Genomic DNA, 19217 nt, shown 5'->3' with positions numbered 1-19217 from the left:
ATGGAAGCTGATTATAGCGAGTGTATCAGCAACGCCGATGATATTGTATATCTTCAGTACACAAACACTTACAGGGCATAACAGAGCGACTAAACATGCTGAATATTGGTAAATGTGTCAAAATATATCCTCAACTTCGTTTCAACAATCTAGATATTCACCAAAGATATGTACCTCCGCACCAAAACACATCCACTGCCACAAAGGGAGCAAGCGGCCAAAGGGAGCTGCTTCGCTCATCTGGTATTCATTTTATAAAAAAAATAAACTTTGAAACTGGTCGGTTTACACAGAAAGACGAGCTTCTGTCTACAACTGATTGATTCTGTTGTGAGCAAGTCAATTAAAACAGTAGAATGGTGAATTCATCGGACTTCAATCAAGGATCATTTCAGTCAAACAGAATGGTTCTACGTGTAATGGTTATTGAGGAGAAGTTCGGGCCACTTGAACTAAAAATCTCAGATACACACGACACCACCGTAATATAAATTGATACCATGGTCAGTAAGTGTTAATGTTTAATTGGGAAAAATCAAGTGTAAACAGAAGGTTTTACCTGTGTCTCAATCTTCCTTTACTATGGAAGAGACGGAGGCCTCGGCCAAGAGGAAACACAGCATCTAAGGATTAATTAAAAAGACCAAAATAATCATTTAAATTACTGAAAATACAATCCATAGAGTTCAATACAGCACTGTTTGGAAAAAACCCCGTTTGAAATGGAGTTTTAGATTGGCTGTAGAAGTATATAATGCACGCGGTGTTCTCTGATCACCATGGTAATGCATTGTGCGGGATATAGATCACCACGGCTAACTCGTTGAGTGGGACGGAAGACGGAGCAACATGGCGTAATAGCCAATCTGCATTCCACACTTATTAGTGTCACAACAGTGTTAAAGATTTTTGTCAATATTTTTATATGGAGCCCTATTGATGAAATGTACTTGTAGCCTAGACTTTTCGTGATTGCCATGCACAATATGGTGTCCGCTCGTCCTTTGTAGTTAGTGTACATTTTGTAACCATGGGATTATTGGTTATCACTCAGGGTAAAATCATTATGGCATACATGTACTTCAGTTTTGTTATACAACGGATGTAAAACACACTCAATGGGCTATTTCAATTACTTCTATTTGTAAATAATTCACCGGCGGCTTTTTCCTATATATGTTTCCGGTAACAAATTAGAGGAAATATTGATCTTTCAGAAAATCAAAGAATTAGGGAGAGATTCAAATATCGATCACATGCTCCAATCCATTCCATTCCGTGATTATTCATTAGAGTGTACGTAATCTGTTTCTCATTAAAGAAATTGCAAAATTCAAATTTCAATGGTCGATCTCAAGTGGAGTGTTTGTAGTAAACAAAATAATAATGTAGCCAGACTCGTGGAAAATCGATGGTTTGGTCTGGTGGTATATTGTGTAAAGTTCTACTCTTCCACGGATATATTAAGCATTTTTTCGAATTTTTTTTAAACAGTCTTATTTGATATAACAAATAAATTCGCTTATTTTAAACGTTTATTTATATTTAATAAGTAAATTAGAGAGTCAATCTATAGAATGTATGCACGTGTGTAAATACAGCTTTTCCCCGTCAGCGCTGAATACAGCAAAATATATGTGATAAGCATATTTCGACAATGGCTGCACAGTTGCAGGATAAAACAAAATCCTGTGACTACACAAGATGGCCGACATCAGCAATTCTAACCAATAGCTTGGTATTGGAATGAGTGAATGCACCGTAAAACTTTCCTCACAAGGGCCGCCGCTAACTAGAGGCCAAAAGTTAGGAAAAAGTCAAGGGAGACACTAAAAAAGTAGTTTTGATGTTGGAAATATCTGAAAGTATATCAATATTCACTGTAACAGCTATTACTTATTCTTGTCGCCATTAATCCAGATGTCTCATTTATTCATCTCTCACCATTAATCCGAATGTCCTCATAACCTATTCGTGACCATCAAACCGGACATCCCACTACACTCTCCACCAACTTTATTCGGATGTCCCACAACACTCTCCGGCACCATTCATTCTGATGTTCCACAACACTCTCCGGCACCATTCATTCTGATGTCACACAACACTCTCCGGCACCATTCATTCTGATGTCCCACAACACTCTCCGGCACCATTCATTCTGATGTCACACAACATTCTGCGCCACCATTAATTCGGATATCCCACTAATTTATCCACCACCATTAATAAGGATGTCCGACTACACTCTCCACCAACATTAATTCTGATGTCCCACTACATTCTCTGCCACCATTATTTCTGATGTCCCACTACCACTATCCGCCAACATTAATCTGGATGTCCCATTACACTCTGTGCCACGATTAATTCGGATGTCACATTAATTGATCCGCAACCATTAATCCGGATGTTCCTCTACATTCTCCGCAAACATTAATTCAGATGTCCCACAACACTCCGCCACCATCAATGCGGACGTCCCACTAATCCTTCTTCCTACAATTCTTACAATTCTGATATCTCGCTACACTCTTCGACAACATCAATCCGGACGTCCCACTAATCCTTCTTCCTACAATTCTGATATCTCGCTACACTCTTCGACAACATCAATCCGGACGTCCCACTAATCCTTCTTCCTACAATTCTGATATCTCGCTACACTCTTCGACAACATTAATCCGGACGTCCCACTAATCCATTTATCACTGAATGATCAAGGCTGTCATTATACAGATCCCATTAATCAGTCTCATTAATCCAGGTACCACTTATGTGTTTGTGTCACTTTCCAGCCGTTACATATCCGGACATCAAACTTAAATGTATCATGTTCGTGATCAAATCATTACTTTCGTTTTTATTCTACCTACTGTATATTTAAAAATCGATATATCCCTGACAACGTAATCATATCCAAGGTTTCCATCATTGTTATACTAATCTATACCTACACGTTTACCCTATCGAAAGGCTCAGCTTTAAACATATGTCTGAAACCGACCAAGGTTTTCTGTTTAAAAAAGTGAAACTGTTACTTATAAAACTTACCAAATGAGGATGGTCGCCGTCCTCGTGCTGAAAGTCTTGATAACTAGTCTTGTCTTGTGATATATCCTGGTGTTAGAATGAGCAATTACCTCTCATGGCCGAAGCGTACTAATTTGGAACGTAAAAGTGGCGAAACAGTTGTCATTTTGCTTGTTTGTTGTTGTGTTACAGCTAGCACAAGAATGTTCACGAGATTTTATGAAAAAGAGATTTTTAACTGTATAGGTAGTAGTGCTATTGCTCTAGTGGTTTCTGCTGGTAGAACTAAATTCCAGACGGATGCCACACGCAATCAAGGCCATATACTTCTGACGAGATGCCATATGGCCAGATTGAGGGGGATCTACGTCAGGTACAACGTCATTTCGTGAATATGCTGTTCCCAAGGGCCACGTGACATTCTATAAACTGTCAGACAACCTGTACGCCCACTGGCTCAGTAACAAGACAATTTCGCTGATTGAAGTGAAACCGCTTTTCTAAAAGCAACCGAGAGAAGATGATAACAAATTGAAAATATGGCCTTTAAGAAATTCGGCTGAGACTTCAATGACTGTACCATAAAAAAGAAAGACGGCACGATGAAATGACAAACAAATCCCGTATGCCTGTCGCCGCCATGAGCGAGACAATTTGAGAACCAGAAAATTGGCGCTTCGGCTTTGGTGCACTACGACAGGGACAAATAACTTTACTATAGTTCAAGTTTGTTTCATGCTACGTGGTGCTGACAATATACTTGTCAAACTTTAATCTTTCAACGATTAGTGTAATAATCCATCGTACTTTTACAGTTAAACTGCGATGTAATCTTATTGGACCATACAGAGGTATTGTAAATGGCATTGCATTTTTCTTTTCTTTTCATTTTTTTTATTCATCGTTTGTACAAGTTGTCAGTTCAATATTTTGGAACATTTTCTTCACGTGGGTAATGTTAATAGGATAGAAGTTCATATTACACAACCAGTAGAAGATTAGAGGGTGACGTTTCGATGACTACACGCTCCGCACTGGTCAATGATGACTGTGTAATCATCGAAACGTTACACTCTTATCGTCTACTGGTTGTGTTATAAGAACTTCTATTCTATTGCCAGTTCAATCATTTCATTGGTAGGTTTTTTTTATCGAATTTGGGATGAATTTGTATAGAGGCAGTGCTCAAGTATCATATCGCCTTGATACATGACCATTGTATGGAAGATTATAGGAAAAAAATTTGAACAGAGTAGAAAGCGGGATACCTAAACATCACATACACGATCGGAGCATTGTGAATTCCAACGTACGGAAATTCGTTACCTCTCTTAACTGATCCATTGTACTATGGACTTGGGGCTGAAAAATGATTGTGTCTATAGTTTGGTGTAAATTACAAGAAGGTCGCGTTAGGATTACAAATGACGTCATCATAATTCATGACGCCATCATACTAATAACCATGTGAGTCTCCTTTTTTCCTCTGTAGATTGCTAAACTATCTTATTTAGCGATAATGACAGGAAAGAACAAAGATAACTAATAAATGACGAGTGCATGTCCTATATATGTACAAACATATTTTCATACAACAACTTCAGATGGTATTTTGTTTCTTATAATAAAGGGCCTTCGGCGTCCATCGGCCGAAGGGGTAATCGAGACACCTAAATTTACACCACCGTTTCAGATTTTAGTTTATAACTTTGTATTTTCTTTACGTGTTAATTAAATAGTGTAATTAATGTAATATTTGTGTCCTATTTTGTGTCTTGATAAAGGGACAGATTGCCTCGAGAATTTCACAATTCCTTTGTCCGTACTGTCGCTATTACTTCATTGACCATGGACAATTATATATATATAAATGCCCCTGATTAAATTCAAGTTAAATTTTTTTTTGCTTTGTCAATAGTTATCTAGTAAAAAACGTTACACTTGTAATAATAGTTGATGCACCGACGCTTTCCGACCGATTTTAGTCTTCTGAATCAGCGCCCACGCCTTTCATTCTAACTTCCGATTTACGATAAACTGAACAGTGCACGCAGAATGATATTACCTGCCCATTAAGATTTAATCGTTAATCCATAGACCCTTCCGCTTAGCTGTAGCTATCAGTCGCTTTTAAAAAAGCCCCATTCTCAACGGATTGCACAGAGAATAGAAGAGCTAGAGAGTCCCTGGCTTCCAACTTATAATCTGACGGTGGAATATCGATACACGACGGATGAATTCTATTGAATAGAGATTACGAAAATGATATCAGCAAGGAAAGCGGAAAGACGGGAAAGATTACCACTGCCGTGATTACGTCATTTATATTGATTATCTTAATTCCAATGTATCACGTGATATAATGAACAAAATGACGTGTTACAAACCATCACATGTACACCATATCTGGTGCTACATTTGTGTATAGTAAATCATATGTTTTTAAATATAACCTAAAAAATGAAAATATCGACGAAAATATTATTATCTAAAACATGTTGTGAGTTGTAGCTTTAAGACCACTGGAATGCATCTAATGATTTCATCAGTAAGGAAAGCAGTTCCATAATCTTCTTGTCTACATGTTTAGTAACAAATCTAAAAGACAATGTGTCCAAAACTTGCATTATGGATATTTTACAATGGAAACCAATTTTTTTAAAATATATTTCTCTCCCATGATTGTTCATCTTTTTGTTTGTTTCTTTTTTTTCTGTAAAAATCGTATTAAGCGGCAATCATTTGCACAGATTCATGTCAACATAACAGACATCCAGTATCACCTAGGACAATCAAGGACCGTCTGCTACCTATAGCGCTAGAGTAGTCGTAGGTCTTCATTATCACGGTCTGAACGACAAAACTATTTCATTTGCTGTGCTGTAACTAAACTAGGATATTAAAACTCAAGTTAACGTTTAAAATGTCTTTATTCTGTTCTACATAATCCTCGAAAATTATGTTTTGAAATAAAATAGACAAAATTCATCCCAATGGTGCTTTTATGCATTAATTCGAATAAAAATAGAACAAGTTTTTATTTTATATGCGATAAGTAAGATCGATATCTTCGCGAATATTGTCCTCGCAAAACTTGACTTGATTTCATTCACAAGTCCCTGCGTTTGACAACTGGATTCACAAGTCCTTGCGTTTGACAACTGGATTCACAAGTCCCTGCGTTTGACAACTGGATTCACTAGTCCCTGTGTTTGACAACTGGATTCACATGTCCCTGCGTTTGACAACTGGATTCACAAGTCCCTGTGTTTGACAAGTGATGCCTACTATCTATAACTCTACAGATACTCTGTCAAGACTAATGCTCCCATTTACTGGCTTTGACAACATCGAATCCGTGACAGCTTTTGTGGTCTGATAAAAACGTCCGGAAAGCCACCATTTAACAGTCTCCTGTCACCGACGGTAAAGGTCTCGGCTTAAAGCGACGCCGTCAACGATCGGGTGTTCTGAAGCTCTGTAATCGAAGTTAACGCTTCTGTGTCTTTAATTACCATTTACAACAGAGAGCAATTTGCTGTTGCTCGCTATTAAGTCTCCGTATCGACAGCGTTCTGTCTCCAGCATCCTGCAGTGTGGTAAGCTTATAAAATCATATTTTAACAATATTCCTAAAGTGTCCCAACAAAACTAAAGCAGAATTATTTTCACATTTCAAATGAAATTTTAAAGCATGTTATGAATGATTAATCAGTGATATGATATGGTATGATTGATCTTCATGGGTAGAATAAATTTTCTATCACTCACAGTAATCTGACACTCTATCTTTGGTTTCTATCACTCACAGTAATCTGACACTCTATCTTTGGTTTCTATCACTCAAGGTAATCTGACACTCTATCTTTGGTTTCTATCACTCACAGTAATCTGACACTCTATCTTTGGTTTCTATCACTCAAGGTAATCTGACACTCTATCCTTGGTTTCTATCACTCACAGTAATCTGACACTCTATCTTTGGTTTTTATCACTCACAGTAATCTGACACACTCTCTTTGGTTTCCATCACTCACAGTAATCTGTCACACTATCTTTGGTTTCTATCACTCACAGTAATCTGACACACTATCTTTGGTTTCTATCACTCACAGTAGTCTGACACTCTATCTTTGGTTTCTATCACTCGCAGTAATCTGACACTCTATCTTTGGTTTCTATCATTCAAGGTAATCTGACACTCTATCTTTGGTTTCTATTACTCACAGTAATCTGACACTCTATCTTTGGTTTCTTTCACTCACAGTAATCTTACACTCCATCTTTGGTTTCTATCACTAACAGTAATCTGACACACTATCTTTGGTTTCTATCACTCACAGTAATCTGACACTCCATCTTTGGTTTCTATCACTCACAGTAATCTGACACTCTATCTTTGGTTTCTATCACTCACAGTAATCGCACACTCTATTAATGGTTACTCTCTGTTAATGTTGATAAATTTAACTGTTTCCAGTACAATGGTGTCTGACGCTCCAAGAAAAAAACCATCTAAATGTTTTGCGTTTACTGTCTCTTTTATCATATTGCATTCATTGCCGCATGATTGTCATTTCTTCAGAAATTGTATACATTCTTAGTATGAATCTATCTCGCTTTTCGTTGTAGATCCCGCCTGGGGCAAAGTATTTAATCAGCTAATGGAACGGAAATTTCAAAACACGACTGCATGCACGGCTCCTGGTTCTATTGATTTTTTACTGTATACGTACATGCAAACATAATGCAGATAACATGTCAAAATGACGTCATCGTGATTTAGCGAAACTTTATTTCTTGATCATAATTATCTTTCATTTTGTTTCAAAAGTTATTTATCAATATTCCCGATCGGATATGTTTGCAAGTACGGGATTTAAGAACAAACACCTGAATGAATCTGACTACGAAAACAATCGCTGTAAGCCCGTCGTAGATAAGATCAAACATTTGAATGAATTTGACTACGAATCGTTTGACTTTATGTCAGAATAAATACATATGCAGTTAAAATTACACAAACATGCGTACAAAGAATTATCTTCATTTAGGATTTAGAAGAAACAATTTACATATTTTTTAAGGAGCTTTGAGCATTAAATTAATCCTTCTAGATCTGTGAATCCTGAATTTGGCAATCAAATGTTTCTATTTAACACGTATATCACAGGGACATAATAATCTAAAAGACGTTGCCGGGTTTGAGCTAATTCTGACGAAGAATGGAGATTTTTTCTCTTCGTTTGTTTGTCTATAGTCCATTATCCTAAAATATTAGAGGCAGAAGAAGAAGAGTAAACAAGAACCTATTAAAAATAATGTTACCTCTTCAATATCCAGTCATATTTCATATCTTCAATATTCAGTCATATTTCGTCTCTTCAATATTCAGCCATATTTCATATCTTCAATATTCAGTCATATTTCGTCTCTTCAATATTCAGTTGTATTTCATCTCTACAGTATCCAATCATATTTCATCTCTTCAATATTGAGTCGTTTTATCTCTTCAACAACCAAACATGTGCTATACCGATTCACATGTCCCTGTGAAACCTGTTTCCTGTGTTCCTGTGATACCTGTACCTAACTGTCTACAAGCGACCTATATCCGGAAGGTTATAGCAGGTAGATGGCCCCTGTTGGTCACAATCTATAATATAACCCACCACACGTCATCTTGTTCCAGCCAGTATTACTGGGTTATATTAATTTGTATTATCTTGAGCAGTAAAGCTGCCCGGGATTATTGAAATGATCAAATCATTTTCACAACATATGTATTTGCATAGATTTCTGGCGCTGACAATAAAACAGTAGATACTACAGTGTATTTTGTTATGGATTTATCCGACCGCACCATAAAACATAATTTCTCTCTCTTTTTAAAACAAATCGATACGATATGCGATCGTCAAATCCCGTCAGCTGTAAAAACGGCGTCATCGATCAATTCAGAAAGGATTTACATCCTCTGATCTGTCCTTAAAATGAAATGTCAGTGTGTAATGAAGGCATGTAACAAGCAAATGAAATAGTCTCTAGTTTAAACTTAACATCGACTTTGCCATTTATGAACGACTTCCCGACAGTACGAGAGAAACTGAGAGGGTGTAGAAGGACAATTGAATAAAAAAACAGTATTTATCATAAAACATAAGTTCGACATTTTACCAATGATTTATTATTTCACAACAACCTTGAAACCAGACCAGAAGAAACCGGAAACCTAGAGAAAAGGGAAGTGGTCGAACAAGTGATCCCTTAATTATGTATTCACTTCCGGTCAGGGAATCACAATATAACACATGCTCAGGTCCCCGTGATACAGACCAGGGTACGCCCGTTTTCACACAGACAGTAACGGATTCTCATCTCTCAGTGAAACGGACCAGGGTAGGCCCGTTTTCACATAGACAGTAACGGATTCTCAGGTCTCAATAATACAGACCAGGGTAGGCCCGTATTCACACAGACAGTAACGGATTCTCATCTCCCAGAGATACAGACCAGGGTAGGCCCGTATTCACATAGACAGTAACGGATTCTCATCTCCCACGGATTCTCACATAGACAGTAACGGATTCTCAATAATACAGACCAGGGTAGGCCCGTATTCACACAGACAGTAACGGATTCTCATCTCCCAGAGATACAGACCAGGGTAGGCCCGTATTCACATAGACAGTAACGGATTCTCAGGTCTCAATAATACAGACCAGGGTAGGCCCGTATTCACACAGACAGTAACGGATTCTCATCTCCCAGAGATACAGGCCAGGTTAGGCCCGTTTTCACATAGACAGTAACGGATTCTCATCTCCCAGAGATACAGACCAGGGTAGGCCCGTATTCACATAGACAGTAACGGATTCTCAGGTCTCAATAATACAGACCAGGGTAGGCCCGTATTCACACAGACAGTAACGGATTCTCATCTCCCAGAGATACAGACCAGGGTAGGCCCGTATTCACATAGACAGTAACGGATTCTCAGGTCTCAATAATACAGACCAGGGTAGGCCCGTATTCACACAGACAGTAACGGATTCTCATCTCCCAGAGATACAGGCCAGGTTAGGCCCGTTTTCACATAGACAGTAACGGATTCTCATCTCCCAGAGATACAGACCAGGGTAGGCCCGTATTCACATAGACAGTAACGGATTCTCAGGTCTCAATAATACAGACCAGGGTAGGCCCGTATTCACACAGACAGTAACGGATTCTCATCTCCCAGAGATACAGACCAGGGTAGGCCCGTATTCACATAGACAGTAAGAAATCCCGAGGTCCCTGTGATTCGAGCAAGGGTAGGTCGTTACTTATCTAGGCTGTTACAATTTCACAGGTCTTTATGATACAAATCTCAGGCCCCTGTGCAATTAGAATCTTTGTCGAATTATGTTGCATAGCATAGCGGTTTCGGTCCCTTAGATAAGCGTTGGGACTAAGAGTGATTTGTTATAAAACTGTTTTATATTTAGGAGCTAAAACCCACAGACGAATTTAAATTAGAGAAATACCAGTAACGCTATTTCATCTCATTATATAAAATGGATGTCAAGAGTCATGTGACATTCCATTGTAGTCACGTGACGTTTTAATGATGGCATTATTTCAGTTCAGAGTGAAAAATTTAATTTAAAGATCGAATGATTCGCAAACGAGAGTGCAAACAGATAAATCAAACGTCTGGCAATATAGCTCGGTACAGTTCTATTATAAATCATGATAGATGGATGAACAGACCGGAAATTCATCCCGCATTGCGTGACCAGACTATTCCCATTGGCTATCATTAGGACAACAGTGGTCAGGGGTTTTATATTTCAACAGACGAGATATTGAAAATCATAAAGTGAAGAGATGAACCCTTTACACAGATAAGATAAATGTTTGTATAGGTTTGGCAGAGTGCCGGAGTTATTGTAATACAGTACTAAACACCTATCACACGAGTTCTGGTAGCTGCCTTCTTTTGGGTGTAAAACCTATTTATGGTTTTAACGTAAAAGTTCTATTGACATAAATCTCCATGTCAAAGTTAATACCGAAGTACATGATCAATAATGGGGTTCCCGTATACACATTACAAAATACATAATTGTCTGTTTATACAGAGTTAGACACCTGCCTCTCGCTGACAGGGGAGAAAGTGGATAGGATCGGAGCGGAATCTCGTCTGTGAGTTCAGGGGTCAAGACGAACTTTCTTGACTTCCCACCTCGTGTACATTTTGTATTTGAACTAGGATGGAATTTGATCGCACGTCAGACACGTACGTTGTGTCAGTAAAACGACACTGGGTACATGTCATTGGTGTTTGACTAGGTGTATGTTCATCACCTAATTAAAGTGATTTCAGACCTGTACGGAGAGATAAAACTCCTCTTTAGTAGCGCTACTCGGATTTAGGTTAAAGGTTAAGTTAGAATTAAACAAACCATCATAACTTCATGCGATTTCAAAAAAAGCAAAATATTTTACAAAATAATTATTGTTATGCATGAGAAATATATCGGTCAGGCATCTCATCAGTCCATTAAAAGACTGTTTTGACACCAAGTTTCATTAATGACGTGATGTACCACTTGCATTTTTATGAGACAACTTAATGCTGTCAGAATTGTTTGTCGGTATGAAAAACGTGTATGTCCCTTTCCCGACATCATAAAATGATTAATTAAAAATCAAAATTTGAAATTAATTTGGGATATTTGATACGCAGAATATCATGTTCGTTTCTAGTTAATTCTCGTTGGCCGTTTTTTCTCATTCTCTTATGAATCTGGAAAAAATGCAGACTATGATCATGTTAAAAAAATAGTGGTGCCAATCTGCTTGTGACACAGAACCGTGGACGATATCGTGCGACTAAAGATGGTTTTATCTTGAGAATACGAGAATCAATCGCCAGTCGAATCAGCGTTATTTCTCAGAATGTGTTTAACCACCCTAGCTCTAGAAAATATTGACGAATCTTACATAGCAACCGCTAGATGTTTGTCTTGGCCTGGACTTAGTTTACCAAGCGTCTCGATCCATACTTCCGATCGTAAATATTAGAACCTGAAGACGGTAAACATCTCTAGAGAAAAACTGTAATATACTAATGTTTGAAACTTAAACACTTAATGAATTTCAATGAGGTTCACATGGTTTATCTACAAATGAAAAAAATGATACCCAAGAATGAAATTGTCAATAAATGTAACTTGCTTCGTAACAATGGCAGAAACTAATAATTCTTAGTAAATGCACTTTACATCATATCCCAAGTTGTTGAACGTCGCCTATTGAAGTGTATTAGTACAGCAGCGAATGATTGCATGACCGAACCCAATCGCTTATCTGTCCAGAAGAACAAGATAGACGGCAAACCCGATCTTCTGTAAGATACAAAAAGTAATGACGTTGGTCTGGAAGTCCGAAATGTTATGTTTTGTAAGAAACAAAAGATGATTACGTCATTCCGTAAGACTCAAAAGGGAGGTTATTCTGTAGAATGGAATAAGAGATCACAGACAGATTGTGCGGCATATTATCGTTTGATATAAATTTATTCTTTAAAGTTATCTTTTCCCTTATTTTCTCTTCTTTCTTGTTTTTGTTCTTAATCATATGAAAATTTTAAGTTATTCTTTAGAAATAGCAATAATAATCTTCAACTGCCAAATCATTGATGGTCGCCTGCAAGCCATTTTAGTTTTTCAAGTCAATCCCAAAATCCAAATGGCACAGGTATGTTTCAAGAGGAATTTTCTTACTAAATATGAGAACGATCCCTCTAGTCCTTAACAAGATGACAATCCTTCAATGTCAAAATCAAAGATGGCCGCCTGTCAGTCATTTTGTTTTCCTAATCAATCCCAAAAGGACACTTGCATATGAAATATGAGAAAAATGAATCTTGAGAAAAAATCACTATACACTTCTCACGAAGCGATAACTAACTTTCATTTTCAAAGTCAAAGATTGCCGTATGTTTGGTGGTGGCTAAAAATGATGACGACATTTTGTAAGACACAAAAGATGATAACGTCATTCTGTAAGACAATAATCATGACAATACATATTAACCTTTTTTAGAAAACAAAGATTTCAACGTCTTAGTTAGATTTAGATATAAAAAGGGTTAATAATGTTCTTTAGCAAGATAGAAAATGGCTGACATTCAAAAAACCTTTGTGTTATAAACTGAACGTATTTACTGCTCTAAGGCTTTTTATATACTGGCTCTAGTTTCTGGACGGACACGACGAATTCTCAGATATATATTTAATTGACTGGGGCATATTGATCATGACGAGTCCAGTGATATCCGCCGTTCTTGGTATAATCCGGAAACCAAATATTTGTATTAAATATTCATAATATGTATTTATGTATATAATGTACTTAGTGTTCACGGACTGGCATAGTGGTCAACAACAGTTGATGGACAACGCTGACCAATCATATGATATTTTATTTAATAAAGACTACTGATATACAGCCTTGGTTTCATGAACTACTTGAAGGTAGCATATCTCCTTATGTCATCACGTCATAGTTAGGTAGCATACAACCTTACGTCTCCATCCAAGTCACAGTGAGGTAACAGTACAAAATTAAGTCTCAAAATCATAGTTTGGTAACATACAACATTTAGCCTCCAAACCACTGCAACGTAGGCTACAACCTTAAGTCTTTATGTCACAGCAAGGCAGCATACAATCGCAAGTCTTTATGTCACAGTAAGGCAGCATACAATCTTAAGTCTTAGGGTCACAGTAAGGCAGCATACAATCTTAAGTCTTAGGGTCACAGTAAGGCAGCATACAATCTTAAGTCTTCATGTCACAGCAAGGCAGCATACAATCTTAAGTCTTCATGTCACAGTAAGGCAGCATACAATCTTAAGTCTTTATGTTACAGTAAGGCAGCATACAATCTTAAGCCTTAAGGTTACAGTTAGGTATCATTCAACCCTAAGTCTCCAAATCACGGTAAGGTACATTTAAGCATACACTCTTATGTCTCCAAGTCAAAGTAAAATAACATACAACATTAAGTCTCCAAGTCAAAGTAAGTATAATACCTCCTTAAGTCATCGAATACTATTACTTAGCAATAACAGCAGGACAGAGTTTTAAAAATGTAAAACAATTTACAAATGTTTTTCAGTCAGATAGATTTTAGTACATAAACAACATGTCATATACTTTTAAGTTCGCTTGTTTTGACGTTAAAACGCCATCACAAACATTCATATTACGTAATAATGCCTGCCCATTTCTTATATTGATTCTACCAAAAGCATGTACACTTGTCTCAATGCGAAATTTTCTTCTGCAGAAAAATACCACGAGTAAATCATCATATATCTTCCTTGTGTGAAGCAACATGCAACAGATTTTCTTTTTAGAAGCAGATGAGCGAGTGTGGTCGATTTTAATTAAGGTGGTGAAAAGGAGATGCCTTCTCTATAAGATGGACGCGCGCGCCCTAGATAATTTGAAAAGACTTCGGAATTTTTACTCATTTAATGATAAGAGGAAGACACGTTTGGATGATGTTATTTATAAACCATCCTGTTAGGACAGGATATCTGTCACATGATTTATCTCAGTTTTAAATAAATTCTCGTATTTCACCAAGTAACTACGTCTGGTTTAACACGTTTCGGAAAAATCACACAGTGAAGGGGTTTGTAAAATAATGAAGAAGAAAAAACATTAGTTCAGTGGGTGACTGTTGATGTGAAGTAACACGTACATGTACCCCCTTCAAAATTTTTTTATTGTGCCTACAATCTCTGACAATGTTGTCTTTTGTTTTCCTTTATTAAATGGGGGTAGGGGCATCGTATTCTACTGGAATTTAATATTGTACCAAACACAGAGTAAAACTGGTGTCTGTATCTGTAAAACCAAACAACTTCGACTTGATTTTTAACGACAGGAAAATCTGCGGGAACATCAAATCTGAAACTGTATACTACAGAGATACATCCTACATTACACAGATACATCCTACATTACACAGATACATCCTACATTACACAGATACATCCTACATTACACTGATACATCCTACATTACACTGATACATCCTACATTACACTGATACATCCTACATTACAGATACATCCTACATTACACTGATACATCCTACATTACACAGATACATTCTACATTACACCGATACATCCTACATTACACTGATACATCCTACATTACACAGATACATCCTACATTACACTGATACATCCTACATTACACTGATACATCCTACATTACACTGATACATCCTACATTACACTGATACATCCTACATTACACTGATACATCCTACATTACACAGATACATCCTACATTACAGATACATCTTACATTACACTGATACATCCTACATTACACAGATACATCCCACATTACACAGATACATCCTACATTACACTGATACATCCTACATTACACAGATACATCCTACATTACACTGATACATCCTACATTACACTGATACATCCTACATTACACAGATACATCCTACATTACACTGATACATCCTACATTACACTGATACATCCTACATTACACATATACATCCTACATTACACAGATACATCCTACATTACACTGATACATCCTACATTACACAGATACATCCTACATTACACAGATACATCCTACATTACACTGATACATCCCACATTACACAGTTACATCCTACATTACACAGATACATCCTACATTACACTGATACATCCTACATTACACAGATACATCCTACATTACACAGATACATCCTACATTACACTGATACATCCCACATTACACAGTTACATCCCACATTACACAGTTACATCCTACATTACACAGATACATCCTACATTACACAGATACATCCCACATTACACAGTTACATCCCACATTACACAGTTACATCCTACATTACACAGATACATCCTACATTACACTGATACATCCTACATTGCACAGATACATCCTCAATACACAGATACATCCTAAATTACACTGATACATCCTACATTACACAGTCACATCCTACATTACACTGATACATCCTACATTACACAGATACATCCCACATTACACAGATATATCCTACATTACACCGATACATCCTACATTACAGATACATTTTACATTACACAAATACATCCTACATTACACTGATACATCCTACATTACACAGATACATCCTACATTACACTGACACATCATACATTACACTGATACATTCTACATTACACTAATACATCCTACATTACACAGATACATCCTACATTACACAGATACATCCCACATTACACCGATACATTCCACAGATACATCCCACATTACACAGATACATCCTACATTACAACAATACATCCTACATTACACAGATACTTCAAACGTTACACAAATACATTTTACATTACACATATACATCATACATTACACAGATACATCATACATTACAACAATACATCCTACATTACACTGATACATCCTACATTACACAGATACATCCCACATTATACAAATACATCCTACATTACACCGATACATCCTACATTACAGATACATCTTACATTACACAAATACATCCTACATTACACTGATACATCCTACATTACACAGATACATCCTACATTACACTGACACATCATACATTACACTGATACATTCTACATTACACTAATACATCCTACATTACACAGATACATCCTACATTACACAGATACATCCCACATTACACCGATACATTCCACAGATACATCCCACATTACACAGATACATCCTACATTACAAAAATACATCCTACATTACACAGATACTTCAAACATTACACAGATACATTTTACATTACACAGATACATCCTACATTACACAGATACATCATACATTACAACAATACATCCTACATTACACAGATACATCAAACATTACACAGATACACTCTACATTACACAGATATATCCTACATTTCACTGTACTCTACACCGATACACTGTACTCTACACTGATACACTGTACTCTACACTGATACACTATACTTTACACTGATAAACTGTACTCTACACCGATACACTGTACTTTACACCGATACACTGTACTCTACACTGATACAGTCTAAATTACACTGATGCATCCTACATTACACCGATACACTGTACTCTACACTGATACACTATACTTTACACTGATACACTATACTTTACACCGATACACTGTACTTTACACCGATACACTGTACTCTACACTGATACACTATACTTTACACTGATACACTGTACTTTACACCGATACACTGTACTCTACACCGATACACTGAACTTTACACCGATACACTGTACTCTACACCGATACACTATACTTTACACCGATACACTGTATTGTACACCGATACACTGTACTTTACACCGATACACTATACTTTACACCGATACACTGTACTTTACACCGATACACTATACTTTACACCGATACACTGTACTTTACACCGATACACTGTACTCTACACCGATACACTGAACTTTACACCGATACACTGTACTCACACCGATACACTATACTTTACACCGATACAGTCTAAATTACACTGATACACTGTACTTTACACCGATACACTGTACTTTACACCGATACACTGTACTCTACTCTGATACACTACACTTTACACCGATACACTATACTTTACACCGATACACTGTACTTTACACCGATACACTATACACCGATACACTGTACTATACACCGATACAGTCTACATTACAACAGTAACGTATTTTGTATGTAATTGAAATTGCTTCCTAACGTATTGAAGTATCGCTTTATTCAACATAAGCGGATTAGCTTTTCAACCATCAAGTGGTTGTACTTAACGGCTTAGACGCTAAGTTTCTTTATTCTTTACACAAGTGACACAGAAACAGGTTAGAAAAGAAATAAAGTGCAGAGATATTAAGGTGATTTTATGTCACTGCTAAGTGCAATATGGAAAATAACAGTCTCTGAATATAACTACCCACATTCTATTTTATCTCTGCAATTTCCGACACCAATGGAACTTAAACTGTAAATATTGATTGTGAGAACTAAAAATATTCTTCTTCTCAACTTTCCCCTCAAAATGAAAAGTCTAACTATTCATGCAAATCTTGCTTGACATACTGACAAACACTTTTACCGCGAAACATTCTACACCAAAGACACATTTTAATTCTCGTGTACTTACCTATACTTGACTTTGGTGTAGTAAATAACACCGTTCCAGCTTTACCCCCAGGCCGGAAGGTCACCGTGTCAGCTGTCCCCCGGGCCGGACTCCCCGACACATGGAAATGGTGACATGACGGTTTAGAACGTCTGTCGGAATCCGGTTTGGATCAATGATATGACGTTCTCGTTGAGATTTGGGGTAGCACTGAAATATCACAAACGTTAATCCCCGGGGCTCGGGCGCCGACTTTCACGACTGCTGAACACGCACAGTTCTTTTTACAGATATTAATTAAGCACATGTATCGACACGTGCGGTTATTGATACTCAAATGATACGTAATTATACGATCAAATCACAATTTCTTGCACCAGATTAAATATCGCTGCAGACTTCGTTTATGATTACTTAAAATAGTCAGTTTGCTGACTTCTTCTCTGTCGCACACATGCACACACACACACACTGAAAGTCGATGCTCCAGACGGCAGTGTCGCGCGCTATATTAAAATGAAGGAATACACTGATCCGTCAGCTCCGTGCTGTGTCGTGGTAATCTACAATATACTGTCCATTACCTTTATACATACACATGTATGCGGGTGATCGATTTCCTGACCCAGGTGGCTATTGCGCCAGCGCCATCGTAGATCATCCCCCAAATGATGAGATAAGCCGCAACTTTAATCTCATTTCGACATCAGAACACAGGGAATACGGACACTTAAGCGCTAGAAATGGAAGTACGACAAACAAGGATTTTAATATCTGTTAATAATAGCCATCTTTTTAGATACGCGGAACTAACTAGATCAATCAATGTATTTTGGTTTGAAACTTATAGTTACAGATTTATGGATTTTGATGGTAGCTTTGTTAAAAAAATTAACTAAGTATACTGTAAGGTTTAATATTATAGCCTGTGAACGTTTTATTTTGTGGAGAAGACTGAAATTATCATAATA

At 37.1% G+C, this 19217-nt stretch overlaps 1 protein-coding gene across 1 annotated transcript in view; it reads right to left on the bottom strand.

Annotated features, from left to right (window-relative positions):
* Positions 1-18323, bottom strand: part of LOC132558073 (cGMP-specific 3',5'-cyclic phosphodiesterase-like) — a 70264-nt gene extending 51941 nt beyond the window's left edge. Inside the window, exon 1 of the mRNA XM_060222597.1 lies at positions 18268-18323. The gene's annotated coding sequence lies outside the window, so the exon portion shown is untranslated. The remainder of the gene's footprint in view (positions 1-18267) is intronic.
* Between the last annotated feature and the right edge of the window lie 894 nt (positions 18324-19217).

Source organism: Ylistrum balloti, unplaced genomic scaffold (assembly GCF_031769215.1).
Source record: "Ylistrum balloti isolate Yb309-2 unplaced genomic scaffold, AGI_CSIRO_Ybal_v1 Utg370754, whole genome shotgun sequence".
NCBI classification, from domain to species: domain Eukaryota; kingdom Metazoa; phylum Mollusca; class Bivalvia; order Pectinida; family Pectinidae; genus Ylistrum; species Ylistrum balloti.
Note: the sequence above shows the minus strand (reverse complement) of the source record. Positions and strands in the feature narration are given on the sequence as shown.